This window comes from Carlito syrichta, unplaced genomic scaffold (assembly GCF_000164805.1).
Source record: "Carlito syrichta isolate Samal-C Ts95f unplaced genomic scaffold, Tarsius_syrichta-2.0.1 Scaffold314339, whole genome shotgun sequence".
NCBI lineage: Eukaryota > Metazoa > Chordata > Mammalia > Primates > Tarsiidae > Carlito > Carlito syrichta.
The window spans coordinates 999,370-1,026,780 of NW_007258435.1; the positions used below are offsets into that span (position 1 = coordinate 999,370).

The following is a 27,411-nucleotide window of genomic DNA, read 5'->3' on the forward strand; positions in this document are numbered from 1 at the left end:
TCCTTCCGCCTCAGCCTTCCAAGTAGCTGGAACTACAGGCGCGCGCTACCACGCCCGGTTCATTTTTGATTTATTGTAGAGATCTCTCCCCCTTGTCCCCTGCTTTGCTCTAGCCACATTGTCCTTTCCCCAACACTATAGGTCTCAGCTTAGGAAAGACTGATCTTGACTAAGCCAGTTCTTGTCACCACAGACTCTCAGAGCACCACATATCTCTGCCTTATCAGCTTTTCAAAGTTGGTATTTTAGATCTATTTCTGTGATTATTTGTTTAATATCTGTCTCCTGCAATTGACTATTAGCTTCATGATGGTGGGGAGGAGTCTAGTTGGCCGATACTTTTATTTCTTTTTCACCATTATATTTCAGTGCTCAGCACAGAACTTGGCAAATAATAGACATTTAATAACTATTGAGTATAAGAAAGATGAATAAATAAATGCTCTGTGAGGGCAGGGATTTGTTTCTATTCTATTTGTTACTGTATCTTCAATACCTAGACCAGTACCTGGGCCATAGTAGTTACTCATTAAATATTTGTTGAATAAATTAACGTTTTCCTGGCTTTTCAAGGACACACAAAGTATTATTGATGGAGAAGTATAGGGTGTAAGTTGAATTTTTCCTACAAATATCATATTACATGTATTAATTTACAGAATTGGAAGAAAGTTTATGATCTTGTTTTTCTTTTTTATGATAAAATACACATAGCAAAAAATTTGCAATTTTAACATTTTTAAGTGTACTGGCCAGTTGCGTTAAGTACATTCACGTTGTTGTGTGACTGTCACCATACCCATGTTAGAGAACTTTTCCATCATCCCAGATTGAAACTCTGTACCTCATAAACAATAGCTCCTCATGTAGCTGTGGTTTTATAAAAAAAATTTTTGTTTTCCTTAGAATCATTTATTCCTAGAATCTTTACATAGAAGTCTGATATTGTAAAATATATAAACTTGAACTTCTTTTGCTTCTTGAATAGGGTTGGGTGTCTCGACCTCCTTTGTTTCAATCTGTATCTTGGTGCGTGTTAACATCATCAGGAGACTGTGTTTCAGAACAAGGATGCCCAAGGGAGATTGGGGTCCCTGGGGCCATACTGAGGTATACCTATGAATGAGACATATACCCATGACATACACCCATGAATGAGACACCAAGATTGAGTCATTGTCTTTATTCAAGTCTTCTTTCTTTCTCTTCATCACCACCTCCTCTACACACACACACACGCGCGCGCGCGCGCGCACGCGCGCACACACACACACACGAAAAACATACACACAGGCACACAATAAGTATTCCTACTCTCCCAAGACTGTGAGTTGTTTAAGGAATGGGATCATGTCTCACTTCTCTAGATTCCCAGAGATCTTTTGTGTTTGTTGACAATGTGTGCTTTTTACCCCGTGGATGAGAAACATTCTGTATTTTACTTTCTTCTGGGAACACCACAAAGTGGCATATTTCACTGTTTAACCATCATTATCCTAAAAACATTACTCCACCAGGTTGATTATTGTGTGGACCGTGACCACCTGCATCAGAACCCTCTGGGGCTGCCTATAAGAAAGGATTTCCAGGTCCCTCCTGTATCTATAGAATCAGATTATCTCAAAACTCTCTTTTCAGTATTCTGTATTTTCTTAGAGAGTGTTGTTTTTATAAACCATGTAGATCCTTCTATATTTGTTTGCCATAAATCAGTGAACTTGAAAAATAACACTGCTATATAAAATTTTTAGTACCTTTATTGACAGTTTAACTAGATTCCTCTAAGTTTTTTCTTCTCTAGGTGAAGTAAGCACTGTTACTTTAACTGTTTCTCTTAGAACACATTTAATACCCTCTAATCAATTTGCTCTAGTACTTTGAATACACTAATATTTTAAAAGTAAGTCTGTTTCTCTAGATTATATATAGTCATAGAAAAAAAGGTCAGTGAGAAAAAGACTTCGCTTAAGATTTCTATTATGTTCACGTTGTGCTGACTCTGTTAGATAGGGCAGAGCTAACTGTTTTAACGAGCCCTGAAAATTGTGGAAATATCACACAACTAGAATTTCTTTTCAGCTCACGTAACAGTTTATTGTCAGTGGTGTAGACCATCAGTGTGGAGAGAAGAATCTCTTTTCTCCTTCAGATACCCATGCTGATGGAAGCCTTGCTGTACTTCTGAGGTGACACTGGTGTTGACATTCAGCCAGGAGTGAAGAGATAGGAGGCAATGGAAAAGACGCTTTTACTTCTAAAACATCTGGATGAAGAAGCGACACATATTAGCTCCCTTACATCTCACAGTCACACCTAGATTTGAGGGGAGCTGGAAATGTAGACCCTAGACAGGAGCCTCTTTCCCACAGCCACCCTACGTGACAGAAGGGGGCATGACTCTTTGCTAGCCAGCTAGCCATTACTGAACACTGAACTCTGTATTTTATAGTTATAATAATTTCTCCTGTGAAACCATGAAATGTACCAAGCACCATTTTCTTTGTATGTTTTGTGCAGATTGGGTAATTTATAAAGAAAAGAAACTTATTTGGCTCGTCATTTTGGAGGCAAGGAAGTCCAAGTTCAAGGGGCCCATGTCTAGTGAGGACATACTTGCTTTGTCATTCCATGGCAAAAGGCAAAAAGATGAGAGAGAGCAAAAGAGAGTGCAGGAGAGCCAGAGGAAGAGTGGTCTTTATAACAAATCCACTCTAGATAACAAACCTATTCCCTTAATAATGACATTAATCCATGCAAGAGGGCAAAGCCTTCATGACCTCATCACCTCTTAAAGGTCCCACCTCCTAACCCTGTTGCATTGGGGATTAATTTCCCATACATAAGCCTCAGGGAACACATTCAAACTTTAGCAATAATACCATGAAATAATGCATACAACATGATTGCCACTGCACCCACAGTAAGATGGTATATACCCAGCATGCCCTCTATCAATATAATTTGCTCACTGCTGGATATTTGCATCAGTCTACAAGATAGCAAATGATAGTGTCACTTGAGATGGTCAAAAGCATCTGTGAGTAATCAGTCTTCAATTTGTTTGATTTGACTTATCCAGGGATCAGTGAATTTATTTCTCTGAAAGGCAAAGCGTGATCTATATTGATTTACCTGTAACTTTTCTGTCAGAATGAATCTCTTCTTGCTTTTACCCTGACTTTTAAAAGATGTATAACAAGCCAGGCTCGGTGGCTCAGCCTGTAATCCTGCCCCTTGGGAGGCTGAGGTGAGTGGATTGCCTGAGCCTGCGCGTTCGAGACCCACCTGGGCAACTTGGCGAGACCTCATCTCTACAGTAAATCAAAAAATTAGCCGGGCATGGTAGCGTGCGCCTGTAGTTCCAACTACTTGGAAGGCTGAGGCGGAAGGATCGCTGGAGCCCAGCAGGTTGAGGCTGCGGTGGCCAGGAGTGGCCACTGCACTCCAGTCTGGGCAACAGAATGAGACTCCAACTCAAAAAATAAATAAATAAATAATTTTAAAAATTTAAAAAAATAAAAGATGTATAACACTGGGTTGGTCTCAAGTCCCAAAAAGTGTAGCCTTGCAAGAGTAGGCTGAACTTGGTGCCAAACGTAGGCCAGAAGTCAGGGCCCTGTCCCCAGGAGCCCAGCCATACAAGTTGCAGTAGAGGCAGGCCCTCTGGGTGCCATCTAGTTGAGCTACTCATTGGAGAACCTGCTTTATCTCAACCCATACTCTCTGCTTTTTAGAGCATACTTTGTTTCATAGGCTATTATAATGGGAGAACTGGATTGCAAGATGATTTTGACTTTTTGCCATGTCAAGCTGAATTAGGCTGCTGGATGAAAGGCACACCCCAGAGAAACCAAAGACAAATGCCAATTTTAACAGGGTGGTTTGCTTATCCTTTTTTCTCCAGTTAATAAGTATGAATGAACTCAAAATTTAGTCCAAGGACCATGTCAGAGACAGGAAACTAAGAAAGAAAAAAGAATTTGAGGCTAGTCTATGTTTTTGCTACTAGTCAAGTTTTTGTTAAGACCAAAGATTAAAAGTAAGTTTGTAAATTCCTCTCATTTTATAGTGATAAAAAAACACGATTTTGCATGTTGTACACATGCATAATAGTGCAGGTGTATAACTATACTGTTATATGTAAAGTTTTTTAAATTGATGTTCTGGAAAATATTCTCAGCTATATTTACTTTGAGGAGTGTACACGGGAAATAATTGTTAGAATTGAAAACAGAATTGGCTAGAGGGGGTCAAATGCTTGATATTTCAATGTAATCTAATCTTTGCTATATTGTTAAGGAGGCCAGTTTTTAGAAATCAGTCTCCTAAGAACTAAAGAGTAAACATTTTAAATATCCTTATAATTGTGCCAGAAAGTATAAACCAAATGGGATTTTAGTATGTGCTTGAATGTTTTGCTTGCTGATATTTTGCTTAATAGTGTTTATAATAACAAATTTTGTATTGAATGTTATGATTTTTGTTTTAAAACTAAGCAAAACAAACAAACAAAAAACCCTTAAGAAAAATCATGCCAATCAATAGCAATTTACTTTGAAGCAATTAGGGCGTTTGTTATTTTATTTTTTAATGAGTGACTAAGGCAAGTATTCACTTTTCTGAATTGCTGAATTTTTAATGTTATGCTCATATACCGTTGAATTACTTTTATTATAATTGGTTTATCATGTGTACTATGGCCTTTGGGCTTCTTACATTTTCCACGTAGGTGTCATTTATCTTTTCTGAAGGTTACTTTTAAAATACAACAAATCTCATCTTGACCTTTTGACATAGGACTGGTTTTATTTAATAGGATAAGCTGATTGTATTTTTGAAAAAAAAAAAATTAATTTGTTACTTGGTTATTGGAAAAATAGTCCTTAGCAATGATGTATTACCCTATTCTGTTGACCTAAATGCATTTCAGAGTGATGAAAGTCCATTGACACAATTGCCAAAACAAGAGTAATGAATGTAACAAAAATCCATTTCCTGGAAATGTTTGGCATAATTCTTGATACATAGTTTTTTAGTGGTGCTTCCAAAGGCTTAAGGGTTTAAATTACCACAAGGAGGTTAAAAATGGAGCAGTGGGCCAGGCACAGTGGCACTTGCCTGTAGTTCAGCTACTGAGGGGGCTAAGGCAGGAGGATTGCTTGAGCCCACGAGTTCAAGGCCAGCCTGAGTAACATCTGATATATACCAGGGTGCCAAAAAATGTATATACATTTTAAGAAAGGAAAAACTGTATTAAAATTGTAATAATATATACCAAAGAAAAGATGAATACAAGACATATTTGACTTCTGTAATTACCAGAAGTGCTCATAATGGTTACCATTAGCATCCAGAAACTCTGATTATGGTGAACTAAAATTAATACACAGATAACATCTCTTAAAATGTGTATACATTTTTGGCACCCCAGGTATATATATATGACAGTGCCCTATTGATAATACATGTAAGCAAGGATGAAATAATTTTTCCACAGGATGCAATGGAGCCATACCTATGCAAAATTACATATATGCTTTTCTTAGACCATTTTCCCTTAATTAAATTATGCTAAAAACTATTAAAACTTGTCAAAAGAACCACATTCCTTTGATTTTCCTTTAAAATCTATGTTCAAAGCATCTTTTTTCACATGCTACCTAACAGCATTTTCTCACCTGCCCCTCTTGTGAAACATTAAAAAGTACATAAAAAGTATGCTTCGCAGAGAGGCACAGAAGTGGTAGGACTCCACGAGCATGTAGACTGAGATCCCTGATGGTAGGGAGCATGAATTACTGACATTTTATTCCTGTTTCCTTGTTTATATTTATCCAGTGAATTGACAGATACATAGTACATGCTCAGTGTAAGTTTGTTGAATTGAAGTCTTCTTGTAAACATAGCTTAAAATTCTTATAGACTTTCCCCTACACACCTTTGGAGAATTTTTTAAAAGTGGAAATGGAATCTTTATTACTATAAAATTGGTTTCAATTGCAAGGAAAATCACTAACCTCCACAAGATAAAGATTTTATCCTGATAAAATACCATTGAATCAGATGCAATGAAAATCTATTAAGGCGGCCTTACATGTAGTTAAGGAAGTTTATTTTTGCAATTTAATGAAGAAAATATAACACAAACAAAAATGGCAACGATTATTATGCTTCTTTTTATTTTATTAACAGAATAACTTTGTAATTCATAGTTGTCCTAATATCTGAGTGCAGTCCAGAATTCCTGAATTAACACTTAGTTCTTACACTATTTCTCTTCTTGAAAGGATTTTTAAAAGGTTGATGGTATGACTTCTGTTTCCAAAAATCCAAAGTTCAAAAAGATACAAATCCTCCCTTAGAAACCTTGGGCGTCTGTCAATTGGTTGTCTAAAAAATGAAACTTAATGCGCTCAGCTGTGGTTGTTCTACTCTCCTTCCATGCTGTCCTTTTCTGGCTAATTCTCAGCTGGAATATTGGCAAAGGAAACATTGAGGCTGAGAGGAGAGTTGGAGATTGCAGGGCTTGGGCACTGTCCATGGCTGAGTCTTAATCACGGCCCGGGTGGGACTTTCTCAGGTCTTGGCTGTTCCTCTCCTCTCTTGATGATCCTATTCAAAAGCTTGGGGCCTTTCAAACATAGTCTAAAGAGTTCCTAAATATAATTATAATAATAATAATAATAACAACCACATGGCAAGGAAGTATTTTATCCACACTGTATGTCTACATTACAAAAAACTCTCAACACTAAACTAAAAAAGAGGGATCAGACATGACTCTTTATGCTGGGATCCATTAATGGGATGTCCACTGGAGTTCTGGTCAGGCCTCTGTTGTCACTTTTGATTGAAGTCAACAGAGATATGTTTTGACAAATCTGTTCATAATTTGTCTTTCTTGCAGGGCTCTCTCTGTAATTGTGTTTCCCATCAGGGAGTCAGTTGGAGTTAATGTATTGACAGTCCACTGTGATTGATGACAACCAATGTCTTGTTAACATTTCCCCCACTCTTCAACCCACAGAGCAATGCTGAGAAGACCTTTGGTTTAAAGAATTAAAAAGAAGAACAACTTCTTCAGATAAGAAGACATTCTTTAAAGGTAAGAGTTTGTCTTCTTAAAATGTTTACACTTTAAAATAGCATGACTGTGTAATATGGTTGCTGTATTTAATACTTTTTAATCCAGGAAGTATGATAACAGAGAGTAGGAACATAGATGCAAAAACATTAATCATACCACTGTCAAAGAGGATGGATCAAATGCACAGGGAAGAAAACCAGCCCTCATGTCCTTTCTAAGTAATAAGATTTTTGTTTTAGTAAATCAGGAATGATAAAACCCAGAAAATAGACAGTAGAGTAAAAGTGCTGCTAGTAAAAGAAATATGTTTCCAAAGGAACTAAGGACTAAAAATTATAGGAAATCTCTTGCAAGGAAAGAATTTTCATTTTGACTCAATCATATATCAAAAATCTCCTAAGAGTATACCACTCATTAATGATTTTTCTTGTCTCACAATGAAGTCCAAATAATAAAAGAGTCTGTTTTGAAAGTCTAAATATTACTTTGAAATGTGCTTTCTGCTCTGTAAATCTCTTTCCCATTTCTTATTTCCCACCCCCAACTGTCCACCCTACTCCTTTTTAGATCATTCAGAATTATCAACTCTAGAACAGACCCTGCTAGGTCCATGGTGCCTTCTGAAAGGCCATCTATTATAATAATGAACTTGATGAAAAATATCTTACTTGGAAATCTGGAGCACAGTTCAGAGAACTGTATCTCAACCAAGAATAGCTTTCTTAAAGAATTATGAGAGTGTGATTGTTCAGACATTTAGTCCTTTACCACTTAGGTTCTTTTTAACAAATAAACTCTCATGGACTTTAATTAAGAAAAGAAGATTATATGCAAGATTTTGAGGTAGTGAAATCCTTTGAGCATATTGTCCTTTGTCCTTCAGAATTCTTGGGTTGATCCATTGAGATGTCATTTTGTAATTAAGAGGAAATGATTCACGCCTCCTCTGAATTTGCTTTCATTGTGCTGTATTGAAACTGATTTTGTATGATTAGTTCTTACACTGTTTCAAAGTTCCAGCAGAAATCTCCAAATCTGGAAACAGATTTCAAATCTCCAAATCTGAAAACAGAGAATGTTGCTTTGTAAATCAAATAGCACACATATTTTATTCTTCTTAAGAGTCCTTGGAAAGTGAAAATTAGCAAAGACTAGCAAAATTGATACATTAAGTAATTATGACCAATACCAAAAGAGACTTAATTTTGTATAAATGGCTCTTTTGATTGAAAGCTCCCTTAGTTAATACAAAATGTCTTATAAAGTTTTGATGTGCCCCTTCTACCTACAAGAGTCCATATTTCATAAAATAAAGAATACCGGCAAGGTAAAGCAGTCTGATAGTAAGCTTCTTCCATTCTGGCAGGGACACAGAATGCATATATACCAAGTTGTAATAGGTAGGAATTAAGAATTAGTAGTAATGATGTTAAGCACAAAGACATACCAATAAAATACTAGTATTAGTCGTAAGGTATGGTGAATTCTTCAGTAGATAATATATTATGTGGTACCTGTGAGAGGCAGACAGATAGCGTGGGAATTTGTAAATGATGTGCAGTCAATGAGAGAATAGAGGAAAGACAAGGCAAGCAGAGGTGCCACAATGAGGAAGTACATGGCACCCTTTTAAGGTGGCAACCTCTGGACTCCACAATAGATGTGTTCCTACCTCCTAGCACACGTTCATGAAGTTCTAAGGGAACTGGAACAGGCCAGACGCATATTTTCTCTTTCCTTCATTGTATGTGCGATTGTTTGATTTAAAATCTGTCTTCTAGAGCAACAAGTGAAAAGATTCAATTTTACCTTTCTCAATATATGAGGGGGGACCCCCAAAAAACTGGATATATCTTTTGGAGGGCAGGCCCCCTGTAGTACACTCAGAATTTGTTCCTCTGGATCAAATGGCGAACAAAAGTTTTTATCTGGAAATTCTGAGAAGGTTGCATCACTATTTGAGGGAGAAATGTCACAAATTGTGGCAGATAGGAGACTGTTTCTTCCACCAGGACAACGCAACTGCCCATGCTGCACTGAGTGTTCAGCAGTTTTGTATCAAAACCAGCATGACCCCTGTGCCCACCCTTCCTATTCACCAATGTCACCCTGAGCGACATTTTTTTGTTTCCCCAATGAAAAAAAAGTCCTCAAGAGGAAACATTTTGCTGATGTGGAAGAGGTGAAACAAAAAAAATGGCAGAAATACTAAAAGGCTTCAAAACTAATGATTTCAAAAACTGTCTTGGGCAGTGGAAAAAGTATCTTGATAGTTGTATTTCATCAAATGGAGAGCACTTTGAAGGTGACTGAAGTTTAAACATGTAAGAATAAATACCCAACTTTTTATATATAAATTCTGGGTTTTTTGGGTTCCCCCCATACACTTTTTATTGGTTCTTTTTGGATAGTCTTTTGTAAAGTCACTCGAGTGAACTTTAAGTTGTCAGATGCAATTAGAGCCATTAAATATCTCATTTTATCTTTGTGAATGGGTAAATCTGGTCAAAACTAAATTCTGAATGTCTTCCCCATTTTTTTTCCCTCGCTTCACAAAGACTAGCGAAAACTTCCCAAAATTCTAAAGCACACTTGTATTCAGAATGTCCCCAGGCTATTCAAGTATTGGACCTCTGGCATTAGAATAAGTAAGCTTTTTTGTAACTATGTCGAGTTTTCAGTCTTTCCCACATTCCCTGGTGTGCTATGATGTCGGAAAGATGTGAGCAGCTGGGATTGTGAACTGTGGTTTGCAACCCCCATGTCCATCCCACACCCTTCTCTTTGGGAGGTGCTACCTAAACTGATGTCCAGTGTTGCACATAAAAACAGTTCACAATTAGCATATAAATCCTCTCTGTGGAAAAATCTACTTTCTACCTGGTTTGAAAATCTTGAGCTAAAATGTAGGACTGCTACTGGTGGCATTTCAATAAACAACCAGAGTGAGGAAGGAAAGGAGGTGGATACCTCTGAAATCACTTCACATAAATGATTTTTTGCCCTGGTTACATTAGTGTAAGTTTGGTACAAGTAGTAACCACAGTGAGTCTGAAGAAGAATAATGAATAGCTATGCATTAAAGTGTGTTCCCATTTGGTAAGCTATGTAAAAGGAAAAATCTATCAGATTATTGAAATTATTTACTGATTGGTTTTGGTTGATGACTTGAAAGTTGCTTGTTCCCTTGGCTTAGAGTACTAAGCTGTGTTTTTGTTTTTGTCGTCACTGTTGTTTTGAGATACAAGGTCTTGCTCTGTCACACAGGCTGGAGTATTTGCATCGGGTTTACAATCACAGCTAAATGTGAGCTCAAACTCCTGAACTTAGGCAATCTTCCCACCTCAGCCTCCCAAGTAGATAGAACCTCAAGCATATGCCACTACTCCCAGTTAATTTTTTTAGTTTTTGTAGACAAGATCTCACTATGTTGCCTAGGTTGGTCTCGAACCTGGGCTCAAGCTATCTTCTCGCCTTAGCCTTCCAAAGTGCTGAGATTACAGGTGTGGGCCACGGCACCCAGCCCTAAACTGTTAAAGTTATGCATACATATTAGGAGAAGAGTAATTATATTCTGAATAGATAATAGTATACCAGATAAACAAAAAGACTATCTTATAATTAAGTTGATTTGTAAATGTGAACCAATATTTTATTACAAAGCCCAAATATAATACAATGTTAATACTATTTAACAGTAAAGTGATCTATCAAAATTTTGTCCAGCAAGATTATTTTAAAACTGAGAAGTTTTATTTCATGTTACTTGATACCAGACAAATCCAGAGGACACATAGCATCCACCAAAAGAATACTTGTCCCATAAAGCGAAGGATGAAAACCTAAGGAATAAAGCATTTACCCTAAGAAGCTAGAACCAAATGCAAGACAGGAATCTAACTCTAAGTAAAAAATATTCACCTCTTTGTTTTTTCTTGCCAATTAAGTTTGATTCAATATTTAGTCATCTGGAAAACCAGAGCAGTCTTTTCTTATACTTAATAACTTCCTCCCTCTTCACCCTGACCTATCATGAGAGCAAGATCATGAGAGCAAGATCCTGATTCCAATGAAGTGACAACATTTCTTGAAACATGAGCATCTTTGGACAGCCCCTCTATTGTGACTGTGGCAAACTTCTTCACAGAATGTCTACTCACCACTGAAACGCAGCATTCCTGGAAACTGAATGACAGTGCAGTGAAGAACATTCTGTTCTTCCATCCCATCCACTTCTGTGTGGAGTCTGAGCAACGCCCTGTGTCCTGGAGTCAGATGGAAGTATATTCAATCCCATGTACAGCATTTCTATGGGGAAGTTAAATTATAATACATTTCCCGATATTTATCTCTGAGTTATAATGGCATCTATGATTGAGATGCCTTTACTGATTACACTCTCTACCCGTTGCATCCCGTCCTCATTATTCTTCTGGGACACAACCATTTTTCTCCAGACAGCTCACTCTAATCCCTTCCCACTACTCCCACTACTCTGGGCTGCCCCGTTTAATAGCTGTTTCCAAAGACTCAGAAAGTGCAGGTGAAAGGTATATGAAGAATGACATCAACATCCTCTCTGGGAAGGTAGCTGGTGAAGGATGATGCAATGGTGAGAGAGTGATGAGAAAGGCAGCATTATGTTTTTGTGGCAGCAATATTGAGTGCTAGGAGTCAGTAGAAGGAATCTTCCAGCTTCCGTGTGTTCTCCCTCTCCTCCCACTGCTATCTAGTGGGGAGAAATATGTATCTGTTTTGAAACTGGAAGAAAAAATTTCGCCTGAGTCACTCTGGGACAGGAAATGTGTAACAACTTAGCATTTATATACCGCTGATGCAGTGCCCTTTGCAAATAGCCCTCTTGCATATACTTACTGTATCAGATTTGTTTCCCCTGCTGTACTTTGGCTTGTAGTTTTTAATTGTTTTCTATAATTAGTAGAATTAGAGCTGGTGATGAGATAATGCTAGATTAGTGGTCTATGGACTTTAATTCTGAGGCTCACTGAGATGACCAGAACACAGCCTCCAAAAGAGAGGGGGCATTGCCCTGTGGCCCTTGTTCCAGCAAGCGCGGTCTCTATTAAAATAACTCTCCTCCTGAGAGGAAGCTTATTCCAAATGACACCCCTTATTCATTCAGACTTATGATCTTGATGCTCATTCTCATCAGCAAAATCATTATTTACTGATCTTCAACTCTGCACCGTAACATACTGAGTGAGAGACTTCCAAGTATGGACAATAGGAAGTGCTACCCACAGCAGGAGTAGCAGAAAGCCTCGCATGCTCAGGTCCACATATAATCTGTGTACCCCAAGGTAGATATGTGTGCTTAGGTTCTGTGAGTATTTTATCATGTGTCTTCCTTCCAGCATCTGGCCATTTCATCCCTGGCTGCTTTTGGAGAGAGTTGAATCCTGACAGGAGGGTTATCTAGAGAACTACCCAGGAGGAAAATGAAACCCAGTGTGGAGCAGGAGGCCAGGACCAAGCCCCTGCTGGTAATGCAGTATGTTGCTGTCACAACTGACTGCATACTCAGATAGATGTTTTTTTTTTTTTTTTTTTTACTTTGCTTTCTTTTGTTTTATTTTGCCTTTCATGACAGCATTCATTTTGTGAGACCAAGAAAAAATTTCTTGGACAGATTCAAGTTTTCATATCTGCAGAAGGCATTTCTACAGCTATTGTCAAACTTAGCTGGTCTATAAAGATTCTTTGTTTCTGGTTGACTGTTGCAGAAAGCAAGTTCATAAACTACCACAAATACAGGAGAGAATGATTTCTATAGAAAGAGTCAAGTAGGATATGGTGCATGGAGCCAGTTCTGAAAAGGGTTTTGTTTTGTGCAGCGTGGTGGAAATTCACATTCAGATTGCCGCTCTGTGTTCTTTAGCATGCTACAGTGAAACAATGGGGCATGCCAGCCGTCCTGGCCATGTTGATTAATGCACTCCTTGAATGTGTTGATTAATGTGTTTCTGGGATGCTCCTTAAGCCACCCCTGCACCTGAGGTGTGTCGGATGTGCTTCCTCACCGGCTGCGGCTTTGCTCAAGTGGACCCATTTGCACATGGCTCTTCTGGGTGTATATTGCACACCAGTGCCTTTAGAAACAAAACCACAGATCTAGCAGACTTCTTGCTGTGATAGTCTCCTCTCACGAAAGATTCTATGACTATAAGCGATAATGTGTATAGGAGAAATGCTTTTCTAATAAATAAATATATGCTTGGTGGCATCTCTCTGTCCTCTGCATGGTCCTGTCCTGAGTTTTATTTTTGTTCTTTTCTAAATTTTTGTAAACAGAAAAAGCTGAAAATACTTAGGGAGGGCAGTTTGCACTTGAATAATACAAGAAGAGATGTGCAAATGGATTGCCCATTAGACACTTGGTGAACTTGGCCTCTCCGCTGAAAACCCACTCTTCCCAGAGGCAGGAATCCCTTGAGGCCAGCCAGGGTAATTTCGTTTCCACTCTGCTTAATTCAGGATTGTGTCTTCTCTTGTTATATTCTAAATTCCCATTAAATCACTTTTTTTTTCATAGTATGCTTCCAAAAGGCTCATCTTGATATGGTTCTTCCTGGCTTATAGTTTGAAAAAGATGAGTATTTAAGATGTTTTTTAAAATTTGTTTAGTATCTTTTACTTGTTATTTGAGACATAAGAATCCTACTGCTACTTTAAAAACATCCTGGCCATTTCATTCTCAGCAAGAAGACAAACAGGATCAGAAAATCATGTTCTAAAATAGTGAGAGAGGGTCCAGGCATTAAAGAAATGGCCAGTGACACTGGGGTGATGGTGTTGCCCACTGAGCCTTGAAGCCCCAACTATAGTTTTTTTGGGTTTTTTTTAGTTGGAGTCTCACTCTTTGTTGCCCAGACTAGGGTATAGTGTCATGCTCATGGCCACCACAGCCTCTACCGGCTGGGCTCAGATAATCCTTTCTTCTCAGCCTTCCAATTAACTGGAACTACAGATGCACGCCACCATGTTTGGCTAGTTTTGTGATTGTAGAGATGAGGTCTCAACAAGTTGCTCAGGCAATCCTCTCGCCTTGGCCTCCCAAAGTGCTGGAATTATAGGCTGAGCCATTATGCCTGGCCAATAGTATTTTAACAGAGGAAACCATGGGTGTTATTCGGGAAAACTACTTTTAACACTGGGAAAGCAAAGCAAACAATTTCATCCTGAACAAGAGGACTTTTTATGTAATAGAGAATCACTGTATAAAACTATTGTATGAAAAAGTGGTAAAAGTCACCAATATTTATATCATTTAAATGTTGGTGCATTGGTGTGAAATTACTGGTGAAGGATGGAATTCTGATTTTTTTTTTTCTTTTTCCGAGTTGGAGTCTCACTCTGTCGCCCAGCCTGGAGTGCAGTGGCACACTCCCGGCCACCTCAGCCTCAACCTGCTGGGCTCCGGCGATCCTTCTTCCTCAGCCTTCCAAGTATCTGGAACTACAGGCGCACGCTACCATGCCCGGCTAATGTTTTGATTTATTGTAGAGATAAGGTCTCGCCAAATTGCCCAGGCGGGTCTCGACCCTGCGGGCTCAGGCAATCCACTCACCTCAGCCTCCCAAAGTGTGGGATTACAGGCTGAGCCACCAAGCCTGGCTGAATTCTGATATTTTTAAGAATAAGTCTTAAATAAGGAATTTTTTTTTTTTTTTTGAGTCAGAATCTCTCTCTGTTGCCCAGGCTGGAGTGCAGTGGCGTAATCACGGCTCACTGCAACCTCAACCTCCTGGGCTCAGGTGATCCTTCCACCTCAGCCTCCCAAGTAACTGGGACTATAGGCATGCACCACCTTGTCCAGCTAATATTTTTATTTTTGTCGAGACAGGATCTCATTATGTTACCCAGGATGGTCTCAAACTCCTGAGCTCAAGCAATCCTTCTGCTTGGCCTCCCAAAGTGCTGGGATTACAGGTATGAGCCACTATGCCCAGATCAATGAGGATGTTTATATTCTATTTAGCTATATCAATGACAGGACTATTTGAAGGTCTATTTTGGAAGTTCACAGAATACATAGCTTCTCTTATTTGATTAATAGTGTTTTACCTCAAATTTACTATTATTTTAAAATGTTTGGTCATTGCTGTCTCACGAACATTTGTGGAAAATAAAAAAGGAAAATATTGAATTACTTCAATGGCATTTGCATAAATCAGTTTCTCTTGTAGAATTCAAAGTACACAGAATATGTGTTTAGATCATTATAATGCATATTAGGTGTAGAAGATATATGTGGGAAAACTTAATCTTATTTAAAATGTATCAGTTTTCCAAAAACCTTTAATTATATAACATACTCAAAAGAGAAATGCACCAAAATAAACTGTCAAAGAGGGAGTACACATTTGTAATTAGACAAGCATTTTCTTGAATTCTACAAGAATTGAAGGGGTAAACAAAGAGAAGCAGTGAACACCATTAATCCGTTTTTCTGCAAAGCTTTTGATACTGTACTAAACAAAAGCCCGCTGACAGAAGCTGTTAGCCTGGTGAAGGAAAGGCCATAGGAACAGGTTATGAAAGGAGAGAATGGAAGTCAGAGAACAGTCCAGCATGGAGAAGGAGCACAGGGTTTCTGTAAGTTTCTATTTATTTACTTTTGTCAAAAAAGCACAGAGAAGAAAAAGTTAATGTTGTTTCCTAAATGGCTTTGTTACCTGGGACCAAAAAAAAAAAAAAAAACTGAGCAGGAATTTGATAAATATAACTAGAAAAAGTACCATATTTAAATGATTCAAATGACCTGGAAAATATATCTAAGTTCCAAGTGTCCTGCAAAATATTCCTTCATTATGTAACATTTCCCTCTTACAGAGAATCCAGTTGTAGATATGCTTTAGTGCAAAACAGTCTTCACATTGATTTGGTGTGCAAAATAAGTTATCTGACTGGTACATGTTTTTTAAGGTTCTTAAAAAGCTTTCTTGTCATAGAGGAGTGGGAAAAATAAATAGATTCTACCAAAACCAGAAGTCATGCTTAAGGAAAATGTTCCCCTAAATTTTATCTTGGGTCCTCTCATGTGTTGATGTTGTTGATTGCCCAGAGCAGGTTTATAGTAAATTGATAGACATTTTCATTTTTTTGAAAAGAAACCTTTGAATGCTATGATTTTTCTTCTTTAGATCAATGTCCAAGTTCAGTAAGAAAGGTGATTTCCAATACCTATATTATAATAGACTTTTTGATTCTTTCCAAATTATTTTTATTACTGAAAGGTAGCTGCCCTCATTCAGTAAGTGATCCAGTATTTAGGGCATGGCAAGACCTTTGTTAGAAAGAGTAAACCTTTGAAAGTCTTTCTTTTATTTTATTTTTTATTTATTTATTTATTTATTTATATTTATTTATTTATTTATTGAAAGTCTTTCTTTTAGAAAATAGATTTCTTTCAGTTTTGAGTCAAATGTGGTTCCTTACAAGTGTCATGTTCAATAATCATTGAGTAAGTAGAGGGAATATTGCCCATAGTTGAACCTCGGATCTCAGCATTTTGTTGACAATAAATCAGTTTATTCTGAAGTTACTTGGGTTTCATTAATACAAATGAAATACTAGCTGTGGAACCTACATGTAATGTCTGAGTTGTGGCCATCTTCGTTAATAAACATCATTGATTGCTTCTTATGTATACGGAGCTGTGGGAAGTACTAGGAATGCAAAACAAACAAACAACAACAAAAAACCCACAAAAAACCAGTCATGGCTCTTACCTTTCAAGGACTCCTACTCTTTGGTTACATATGTATAAACTGACTATTCATATACACATGCATGTACCAGGTATGCACACCAAAAGAAAGCATGAAATAACATTACTGATAGTTAAATGTGTTGTATAGGCTAAAAGAGTTCAGGGAGTTCAAAGGAGTGGTGACCACTAGGTACTGAGAGACTATCCAAGGTTTATGATTGGTTTGGATTTGAACTGTTCATAAGGGAAGCATGATTCTAAAAGTAGTTCAGAAAAATTAAATTTAAAAAAGCAAAAATTACAGTGGGGAAAATCACATCTTGCACAAAGGAGGGTGATAAGCATGGTATTTGCATGGCAAAAGAGAAAATAAGTAAACCAATTTAAAGCAGCACCTAGGCTGAGGCAGAAGAATCCCCTGAGCCAGGCAGGTGGAGGGTGCAGTGGCTGTGAGTGTGCCATTGCACTCCAGTGTGAGCAATAGTGAGACTCCAACTCAAAAAATAAATAAATAAATAAAGCAGTAAGTAGACTAAGAAGTGATTAAAAGTAACCTTGGAGTGGTGTCATTCCTTCCTTGCTTTTTTTCGTGAATGAATAAACATTTATACTTTCATTCTTGAATGAGCTACTATGTTTCAGATATTCTCAAAAAGTCACAGTTAAGCTATACACAAAATGTATGTAGCACAAAAAAATTGCAATAAGGTGTATTTAGTTTTAAAAATGTTGGAATTATACTCAGTTAAGTTCTTGCGTGAGAAGTGATGTGTGCCCAACATTCTTTTAAGAAGATTAATTGGACATCAATATGAAAATTTTATGAAAGAACATAGAAGATGAAGAAAGCAGTTAGGAAACTTTTCCTTTGGTAGATGCATTTGTGCTGAGATCCTAAAACTAGTAGAAAGGCTGTGGGAATGGTAAGTAGAGACGCCAGGAGGTAAGCAAGTTGCCCCTTGAGAACAGTAGCTTCTTGCCTTTTGCTGTTTTGCTTAAATTTACCCAGAACTTTAATCTCATTATTCTTATGACTACAATCTTAGCTAAGACATCTTTGTTCTCAGTTAGACATCTTAGGTTGAGCTCAGAAAACTGCATGGGTAGCAGTGATAACTGGTCGTTTCAGGTTGACCTGAGAATTAGTACACTTTTTTGAAGAAGGGAGGTGATTTCTTAGGGGGCCCATGCAAAGAGAATTAATGCCATCAATCATCTCCAAGAGAACTAGCTGTAGAAATCATAAGGTCAAAAACTCTTATTAACTGAGAGACCTGGAATGTACACAGTTCAGATTGAAATGATTTTCTCAAAGAGTGATCTGAATGAAGAAAATTATACCAAGGGCAAAAATTATACCAAGGGCAAAAATGAAGGAAAACAATACACAGCATCCCCAATGGTCACTGGAAACATTTTTGAAGCAATAAATGGGCAATATGTCATTATTACTAAACAGACAAATTTGAGTAGAGTATAAAGGGAAAGAACTGCATTGTTTCTGTTGCTATTTTTGTAGTGTTTTTAATCCTATGGTTACTATATGGAAAGGGTAATCAGTTAGGTACCGGCGATACTAAGGTGGTATTTCTGTAAACATTTTCATCTTAATGATTCTTTCAAATTTATTGAGATGAAAGGCAGTTTAACCCTAGGGAATGTACAAAGATGAATCACAAGTCTCATTAATACTGTCCTAAAATGATGCATTGACTTTAAGAGGGAATTCATATGTACTGTGGACAAATTCTGCCATAATGAATGCACCAAATTATAATTTTAAATTCCCACATAAAAATTTACATTCATACCTTTTTTATTTTGTGCTCCTAGATATTTGTTAATCAAAATCCATACCACTATGGGTTTAAATCAAATGGAATAGTGCCATACTTTTTCAAAAATAGGAAAACTACTATACCTTTTACTTTTTATGTACATAAGATAGGCAAATGTTTCCTATATAATGAAATATATTTCATAAAATATATATATGAAGTATATTTTATGAAATGTATATAATAAAATTTGACTCAGCATGTTTTTTATTTGTCCCAGAGACATGAGAGCAGGAGAAGGTCATTTGGCTGGTGTCATGTGGGTGCCCTGCCTGTTTCCTTCTGTAGCTTGTACCAGTGATCTTTGTTGGTGCTAATGACTTCTCAGGTACCTGGTACCAGTTCTTAGTTTCTGTCCTCCTAGGTGTCAATAGGATATGGAACCTATTTTCTGGAAAACTAATACTTACTTTAATTTCTATAAATATTATCTGTGGGAAAACCAGAAACCCTTCTAGCTTGTTTTTCACATTTTACTTGGCATTGTCCTGAGTCTGGCTGGCATGTAACACACTTTGGCATCTGGAATGAAATTACATTTATCATCTGGCATTAATAGTTTCCTGATAAAAGAAATGGGAAATCTTTGTTAAGATACACAACAGCACTATTTTTAAAATTGTTCAAATTATATAGAGTTGTTTGCCAATGATGTTAGAGATAATGCTCACTACATTTTAAATTAATTTTCTTATAAAAAGTATTCTTTCTTTGCTTGACATTATATATTTGTGCTTTGTATACTTCATTGTAAGGTAGGATCATACCTCTATTTATAGAATATAGAGAATCTTGTGTAGTTTCCTTTTTCATATTTTAAAGAATTATTTTTAATGAGACTTTATGATTCAATGAAATCTAATTCTATACAAATATACATTCTATAAAAGTAAAATTTATTTCCTGAAAAAAATGTAAAATAAAACCAATTACAAAAAAATTTTCTGTTACTGAGTTGATAGTATATTTTAATCAGAAGCATTTGGGTTTTTAAAGAAAACAATATTTGTCAAGATTGAGCTTCTCTTAACTCATAAAATACTTTAGTGCTCTCGAAATCAGCACCATAATTTCAATGCTACAATAAATTAAGAAAGAAAATGAGGAAATTCCAGATTGAAAAGCCAGCTATAATACAAATTTTGCCTGATCCCTTTATTACTAACTTATATTTCCTCCTGGCCTAAACGCCTCAACAAGAGTAAACAGACATTTGACGTTTTTCTTTGGAAATGCTCTTTTGACGTATTCTTTTCAGTGTTGCCCCAGGTTAGCACAACATGGAGGCAAGATATTTTTTCAGGGATCTGAACTTACCCAGGGCTACATTTGTCTTATGCTTCTCTGTTTTGTTGGCATATGCATGACATGGTGACCTTTTTGGAAAATAGATGTTTATTGTAAAAATAGCATCTGGGATCATCTAACATTGTATTCCATAAAGACAAATTGGTTTAATTTTATATAATACATTTTCATTTCTTCCTAATGGTGATGGCCCTTCTTCAATATTTAATAAGGTAAAATTAACACTGTTATAATAACAATTGAGAATAACAAAAATATGCCCTAAGCAGTATTTTTTCAATATCAGAGGATTTTTTTTTTTTTTTGGTCCTTGTCTGTAAAAAACGTGAATTGAATTTTTGTAAAGGATTAAATTTGTATTGTTCTGTTGTAGGTGGCACTATTTTAACATTGGAATTGGATATTCCCAGTGATACCTATTCTGAAAATCATTATGTTCTACTGTAGTAATAAGTCACCCTTTTTGAGACTTCCCATGTGCTAGACTTGTTCTAAGCACTGTACAAGTACATGTTTTATCTCATGTTATTGTCATAGTAACCTACTATTATCCTTATTTTACAAATGAAGAAACTAAGGTACAGTGCTAAATACATTGCCCATGGACACAGAAGTAAAAATGGTAGAGCAGGGGCTCCAACCAAGGCAGTTTAACTTCAGGTCTCATGTGCTTCACCACCACGTCTCTGCCTGGACAAGAGATGTGCTCACCAGAATGCTTAATTAGTTCACAAGAGCAGCGCTTGGCCTTGGGAGTTCTGGTCAATGTACTGTATGTATATGACAAATAAGGTCTCACAGGGAAGTCAAAGTTATTACCCTGCTGCCTGTTCACATCAAATAATAAATCTAAAGACTGTCAAGGTTGTTACACTGCACCCGTGGTTCTAAATATCCTTTTCATGTTCATGTGCATCATGTAAAATAAATGAGTACTACAGAAATAGAAAAAAAATTTCTGTACCGAACGATATGATGTGGTTAGGAATGCTTGCCTGCTATAAGGTGGTATTCCAGTAATGACAGCTATTCTTTACGTTATTTCTTGTGTGGCTGATTCTATTTGGAAAAAAAAATTATTGGAATTTAGTGTCAGTGTGGTTTGCTCACAGGTATGATCTTTGTCCATAGTAATAGAAATAGACATAATTAAAGCTTGTTTATTGCACCTTGCCCCCTCCCCACCCCACTCCTTCCTTCCAGGAGCTTTTCTCCAGGAATCCAAGCTGCATTTTATTCACACAGGATTTCGAAGGCATTTCACTGTCCACTGCTTCTCAGAAGAAATTAACTGATAGATGCCTTAGATGTGACTTCCTACTCCTTTCCCTGCCCGTTTCCCAATCATAACCCAGTGTTTGTGTTTTAACAGAAGAATCTGGAAAATAAATGGCCCTAAAAAGAAGAGAAAATTCAATCCTGTCATTAGAGTCAAGCAGTAGAATTCCATATGGAGGGTTTATCTTTTCTGGTCAGGGAGCCCTGTCCTATGATCCCCTTACACAGGAAAACCGTCTACTCATAAAACCTCCTCTACTTAGATTGTAGTAATTTCAGTGATGCCTTCCAGACAGTGATCATGATAAATATGTACCTTTTTCTTTAAATATGATCACTAGTAATCAAGTATAGCTTTGCAAAATGTAGTGTGGCTTTGCAAATTTAAATCTTATTTAAATTTGTATTTAGTTTTATTAATGCTCTCCTAATTATCAAGTATTTCATTCCAAATATTGTTTACTTTCTCTTTGCCCTAATTAAACTCATACAAAGCCAAAACCCTCTCCTGACTCTGCCCTATGTAGGTTAGCCTCCTTGATGCCCGTGAATAAGCTAGACATGCTCCCACCACAGGACTTTTGCACTGTGGTTCTCTCTATCTAGAACATTCTTCCTGTATATGTCTCCATGCCTCGAAGTCACTTTCTTAGATCTTTGCTGAAATATCATTTTCTGGTGAGTTATTTCCTGAACCTGTGGTAAGCAAGTGTACTATGAATGTGCATACCCCCACATGCACTGGAACACCTATATTCTCTTTCTTGTTTCATTTTTTTTCCTCCATATTATCACCTAACAAATTATATAATTTACTATTTATTCTGATATCTGTACCCCCTCTCTCCAGAATATTAGGTCCATGAGGACAGAAACTTCTGTCTACTGTGTTCATCAATGTATCCACCACCAAGAATACTGCCTGGCATGTTAGTAGGTGCTTAATTCACCCAATGAATGAAGGAATAAAAGTTTCAGCCCTTTGTCAGATAATGCTGTTAGCTAAATAAACTCTGCTTTCATTTTGTGTGACACTCTGATTTCCCAAGCTTTATAAATGGCATTTTTGGGGAACTCAGCTTACTCACAAATTCTGCTAGCAGGAGGAAAGGGCGTTATGGCTTTCCATTGTTAAAATGCGGAGGTGGAGTTGGAAAACAATCAAAAGAAATGTTCCTCTCATTTTTTGGAGCAAATGAACAAATCTAGCTTTTGTTTTTGAGAGAACAAATGCTCTTCTAAAAGAACAGAAACTGTTCCCAAAATCTTTGAAGTATGTCACTGATCCTTTAACCAGTAGCTGGAGAAGCAAGTATCCTAGTGACAAACACCGGCTTTGTTGGGTTGAAAGCTAATCATAAGTTTACAAAGACTGATTGGGCATTTGGCTTGTGACTAGTGTCTGGCACTGACACAGAGGAGACTCTTAACTGCCAGCCACATATATTTTAAGTAAAAATACATGTCCTCAAAGAAATTAGATTTTTTTTGCCTAGTCCTCTCTTTTGGATTAAAATCATGCCTTGCTCAGGATATAAATTACATTAATAATTCTGCCAAAGTCCCATCAATGTCCATAATGGTAGGGGGAAACATTGATTAGTGGGGGAGAGGTATTATTATTTATTTCATAAATGTTTTTTGTTTTTTCCCAACAATTAATTTGCTAGTTGTGAAAGCACAAGAGACCTTATGAATCAGAACAATGTTCCTAATGGCCTCTCTAAACACAGGGTCTGTGTTTTGTGGCACTAACATTGAAGCCAGTATGTTTCCTATTAATAGAATAAAAATCTTTATCAACCCTCAAGACTTGCCTCAGAGCCTACATTCACGTTGTAATTTCAGGGTGTGAAGAGCCTCTCTCTAATATCTCCCCCCCCAAAAGAAAATCACATCCCGACCTACTGACTGACACCTGAAGGTCTCCTGCAGGATCTTGGTTTCTTTGATTCAAGTCTATATTTGCTGAACTGCTGCTGCTTTAATAACACATCAGATGTGGGGTTAGCACCCCGAGTCACCTATGCACTCTCCCACAGTCCAGGGACTTTACACTTTGATTCCTGCCAAAATGAACCCTCTGAGATCTCCTCCATATGCAATGCTTTAGTAGTTCTATATTTCATTTCTTTCCAGGCAAAGACATCAGGATACCGAATAGCTGGGGAGAGAGAGAAGGGCTAGTGCCTGCGTAAGAAAAGTTGCACAACTAGAAGAGACCGCAGAGAAGCAGTCCCAGCTCCACAGCTTCAGAGGCCCTGCTTTGTCCACTAGTTGTAGGGATAAAAGGATGCCATTGCTTGAACATCTGTGGCCCTCTGAGTAGTTGCCATGCCTTCTCCACCCTTCTTCATACCTTGAGGTGTGTGCAAACACATCCGACAGAAGTGCCTGACTTCCATCTGTAACCATGTGAAACAAAGAATAGCCTTTGCTTCTTCCAGACGCCCTCTGGGAACTCTGTGCCAGCTCAAGTGTGTTCCTTCAGCAAGAGCAGGGGAGCCCTTTTCAAATGCAGTCATGTGCAGAACCCCAGTATGTAAGGCAGAGGGAAACTGAGTTGTTCCAAAGCCCCTCTTCCTTCACCTCTTCTCTGTGCCCTGAGGAGTCTCTGCTCCATGATGCTGTCGTGATGCTGTCAGAGGCACTTTGTTACGAATGCTGTTCTCTATTCATGGAGATGTGTTGTTTAGCATTGTTTTTAAGTATGTGGACTCAAAAGCCGGACAACCTAGTCAGACAATGTGAGTCCTGGCATTGCCAATAACAAGTAAGGAATGTAAATGCTATGATGTGAATGTTTGTGTCCTCACAAAATTCGTATGTTGAAACTTATTCACCAGTGTAATGATATTAGGAGGTGGTACCTTTGGGAGGTGATTAAGTCATGAAGGCTGAGCCCTAATGAATGAGAATTCATGCCCTTAGAAATAGGCCTCAGAGAGTCGCCTTTCCCTTTTGCACCATGTGTGGACACAGCAAGAAGACAACCATCTATAAACCAAAAAGCAGGTCCTCACCAGACACCAAATCTGCCTGTGCCTTGATCTTGATCTTCCCAGCCTGCAGAATTGTGAAAATACATTTCTATTATTTATATGCTGCCCTGTCTGTGGTATTTTGTTATAACAGCCTGAACGGACTAAAACAATTGAGAAGTAACCACTGTGGGCCTCATTTTCCTCATCTGTAAAGGGGAAAACGTTCGGTTTTGGAAAAAATTTCGGTGTAGAAGAGTTCACATATGCCAAGTACCTAATACAGAATGAGACCTCAGAAAAGAGTATTTGCTTGAAAAGTAAATAAAACCCAATTCGAAATGGGAGAGAATTCTTCAATTTTAGGGGAAGAAAAAAGGTAAAATCAGTAGATTTAATGAAGAATGCAAAATATTTGACAGTCTATCAATCATGTAATCACTTTTTCACCCACTCTTAACCCCTGTTGCAATTCATAGTTCCGTACCAAATTATATATGTCACCATTGTGCCCTTTTTTGCCACAGACAAAACGTTTTTCCTGGGTGGTGATGCAAATGTGGACTTTAGGATGCTAATATCATAATGAGCCAGAAGTTAAGGAACAAGAAACTGAACAAGAATGGGGCAGACAACTTGGCAGCAAAATGGCTGTGGGGCAGGAAGTAGAAACTAAGCATGTCCCAAAAAAGGGAAGTGATTTGGAAGATCAGGAAGGGGAAGCTGGACAAGGGGCTGCTTCTAGACTCACAGAGAATATACTTGACTGCGTGTCAAAGACCGAACATGAATGCAAGTCCCTCTCCTCATACCAGGCAAATTGTGGTGAAGTACCCATTTACCCACTGCACAAAAATCTGGGTGCCATTTACCTCAGCCCTTGAATATATCTACTTTTTCTTGTCTACTCTTGGTTCAAATGTGTTAGTTCTATCACCCAGATAGATTACATGTTCCTTCAGGGCAGGGACAGTGTCTTCTCCTTTATATCCCTTTCCTAAAGTTTTGCCATGTGGCGGGTATTAATATGTGCATGTAAGGCAAGATTCAGCAGGAAAATAGAAACCCCTTTAAGTATTTCAAACAAGGGAATATATTGGAAAGGCAGGAATTGCACCAGGGAGAAGGAGGGGTATTGGAGGAACATAGAGGAAGGAAAGGAGATACCCAGATCAGAAACAGCTTGTACCCTGGCCTGGAACCCATGAACTTGCTCCCATGGTTCCAAGTGGGCTGGAGATAATTGCATTTGGCTCTGGATCCACTCAAGAGTTGCTGTTACAACCAGGATTGGAACCAATAAAAAGTTCTGGCCATTCCTAGGCTACTGGAGTCCAAAATCACAGTGACCCCACTGCTCCTATAGCAACTGCCATCAACTGCTTCATTTTAAAAGTGAGAACCAAGGTCCTCTGTTTTTATTATGCTTTCTTATTGCCCACCAGAACCTCTAGTTAGCAGAAACCAATGGAAAGACAACTGATAAAGGGGTGTGGGAAATTTAGATGACAAATTCCTGGCCCCAGTAGTACAAACTATAGAGGGACAGGTGTGGGGATGAAAGACAGTAGATGAACAATTGGCACATGCATAGAGTATAAAGAGTACTAGAGTTAAAATCAGGAGATCTGAAATCAAGCCCATAGCTAACACACAGTAATAATGTATTTATGCAAGTCCCTTAACCTCTCCAAAACTCAACTTTCTCACTTGTAAAATGAGAATAACAATATGCTTCCAGAGTTATTGGGAAGACTAAATGGAAACTAGAAACAATAAAATTTTCTGTGAATATTAGTTACTTTACACATACTTATTGGTAGTTATGGAATTAGCTGCTTATGAGATGATCAAAGGGTTTTTAAAAATAATCTACAAAAGATTCCTGCCAGTCTCACCATGTGTACTTAGACTTCTTTTATGACACAGGAAAAGCATTACTGAATTAGGGGAGACGTGAGCTCAGCATTACTTGTCAATTTAGCAGATCTAAATTTATTTATTTTTTAGCAATTCTCTTTTGATGGGTTGCATCCAAAGATAAGCAGCTGAGCCCTCTTAGCAGCAGGAAGGAAAGGCAGCTAGCCTTGGGTTACACAAATGAACTTATTAAGGGGATTTATAAAGCCATCTAGTTAATCAGAAAGGAGGGAAGTGAAAAGAGGCTTTCTTAGCCAAACCATGATCGCCCGCTGGACAATTAGAAGCACAGTTTTCATTATACTGTTGTAGTCCTCAGTTGGGGTCAGGCCTATGAGCTAGGATACAGCTGGTGGGTGGATGCAGTAAGGCTGTTAATTAATCACAAGGGGGTGGAAACCAAGGATGAAATATTCACACTGTTTGATTTTGCATGGTTCCTGTTCCACTGCGTTGACCCGCATTTCCTAGGTTGACCTCTGTTAGATTTCTATGAATTGTCACATGTTGGGCCCTCATTTACAAGTTGCCAGTGGAGTAATTTGTAAATGGTTTTTAGCAAACCATTGATGAAAATTGGGTTTAATTTCTCTTAGATATTTTACAGTAAAATGCTAGCTCACCCAGCATAGGAGATTAGGTTTTAACACTTCAGCTATTTTACACTAGCTACAATTACAACAGCTGATTTTTTCCTAATGCTTTATCTTTGACAGACACTATTCTAAGCACTTTACATGAACTCACTTAAACTTCATAACTCTATGAAGTAGAAACTGTGATCCCCATTTTTATAGGTGAGGAAATGGAGGCATACCTTACCTTAAGACTGTAATGTCAGTTAGTAAACAGGACTAGCTTTGGCCAAGGTCAGTCTGGTTCCAGTGGTAAGTTTTTGACCACTAGGAAAATCTGCCTCTCAAAAATCCGAACTTTTTTCTTTCTCTACTCATTTGAAGATCGTTGTCCCAACTATGTTACATATTTAACAAAAACTGTGGCTAAATCACACTCCTGAATTAGCAAGCAAGTCTCTAAAACTTAGATTGCATCAGTGTTCAAAGATTGTCTTTTCTGACGTTGATATTGTTTCAGTACTCTTACTAGAAATTAAAATCTCTAAACAGTTTTTCACGAGTAAAAAAATTTATTAATCCCACACCTTTGGGAGGCTGAGGTGAGTGGATTGCCTGAGCCCGCGGGTTCGAGACTCACCTGGGCAGCGAGACCTCATCTCTACAATAATCAAAAAATCAGCCAGGCGTG

At 37.7% G+C, this 27,411-nt stretch overlaps 1 protein-coding gene across 17 annotated transcripts in view; it reads left to right on the forward strand.

Annotated features, from left to right (window-relative positions):
* The window catches only part of NRCAM (neuronal cell adhesion molecule), a 287,278-nt gene that overhangs the window by 131,866 nt on the left and 128,001 nt on the right, over window positions 1-27,411 (forward strand). For all 17 annotated transcript variants that reach the window (XM_008071489.1, XM_008071493.1, XM_008071494.1 and 14 more), the window contains exon 3: window positions 7,028-7,105. The gene's annotated coding sequence lies outside the window, so the exon portion shown is untranslated. The remainder of the gene's footprint in view (window positions 1-7,027; window positions 7,106-27,411) is intronic.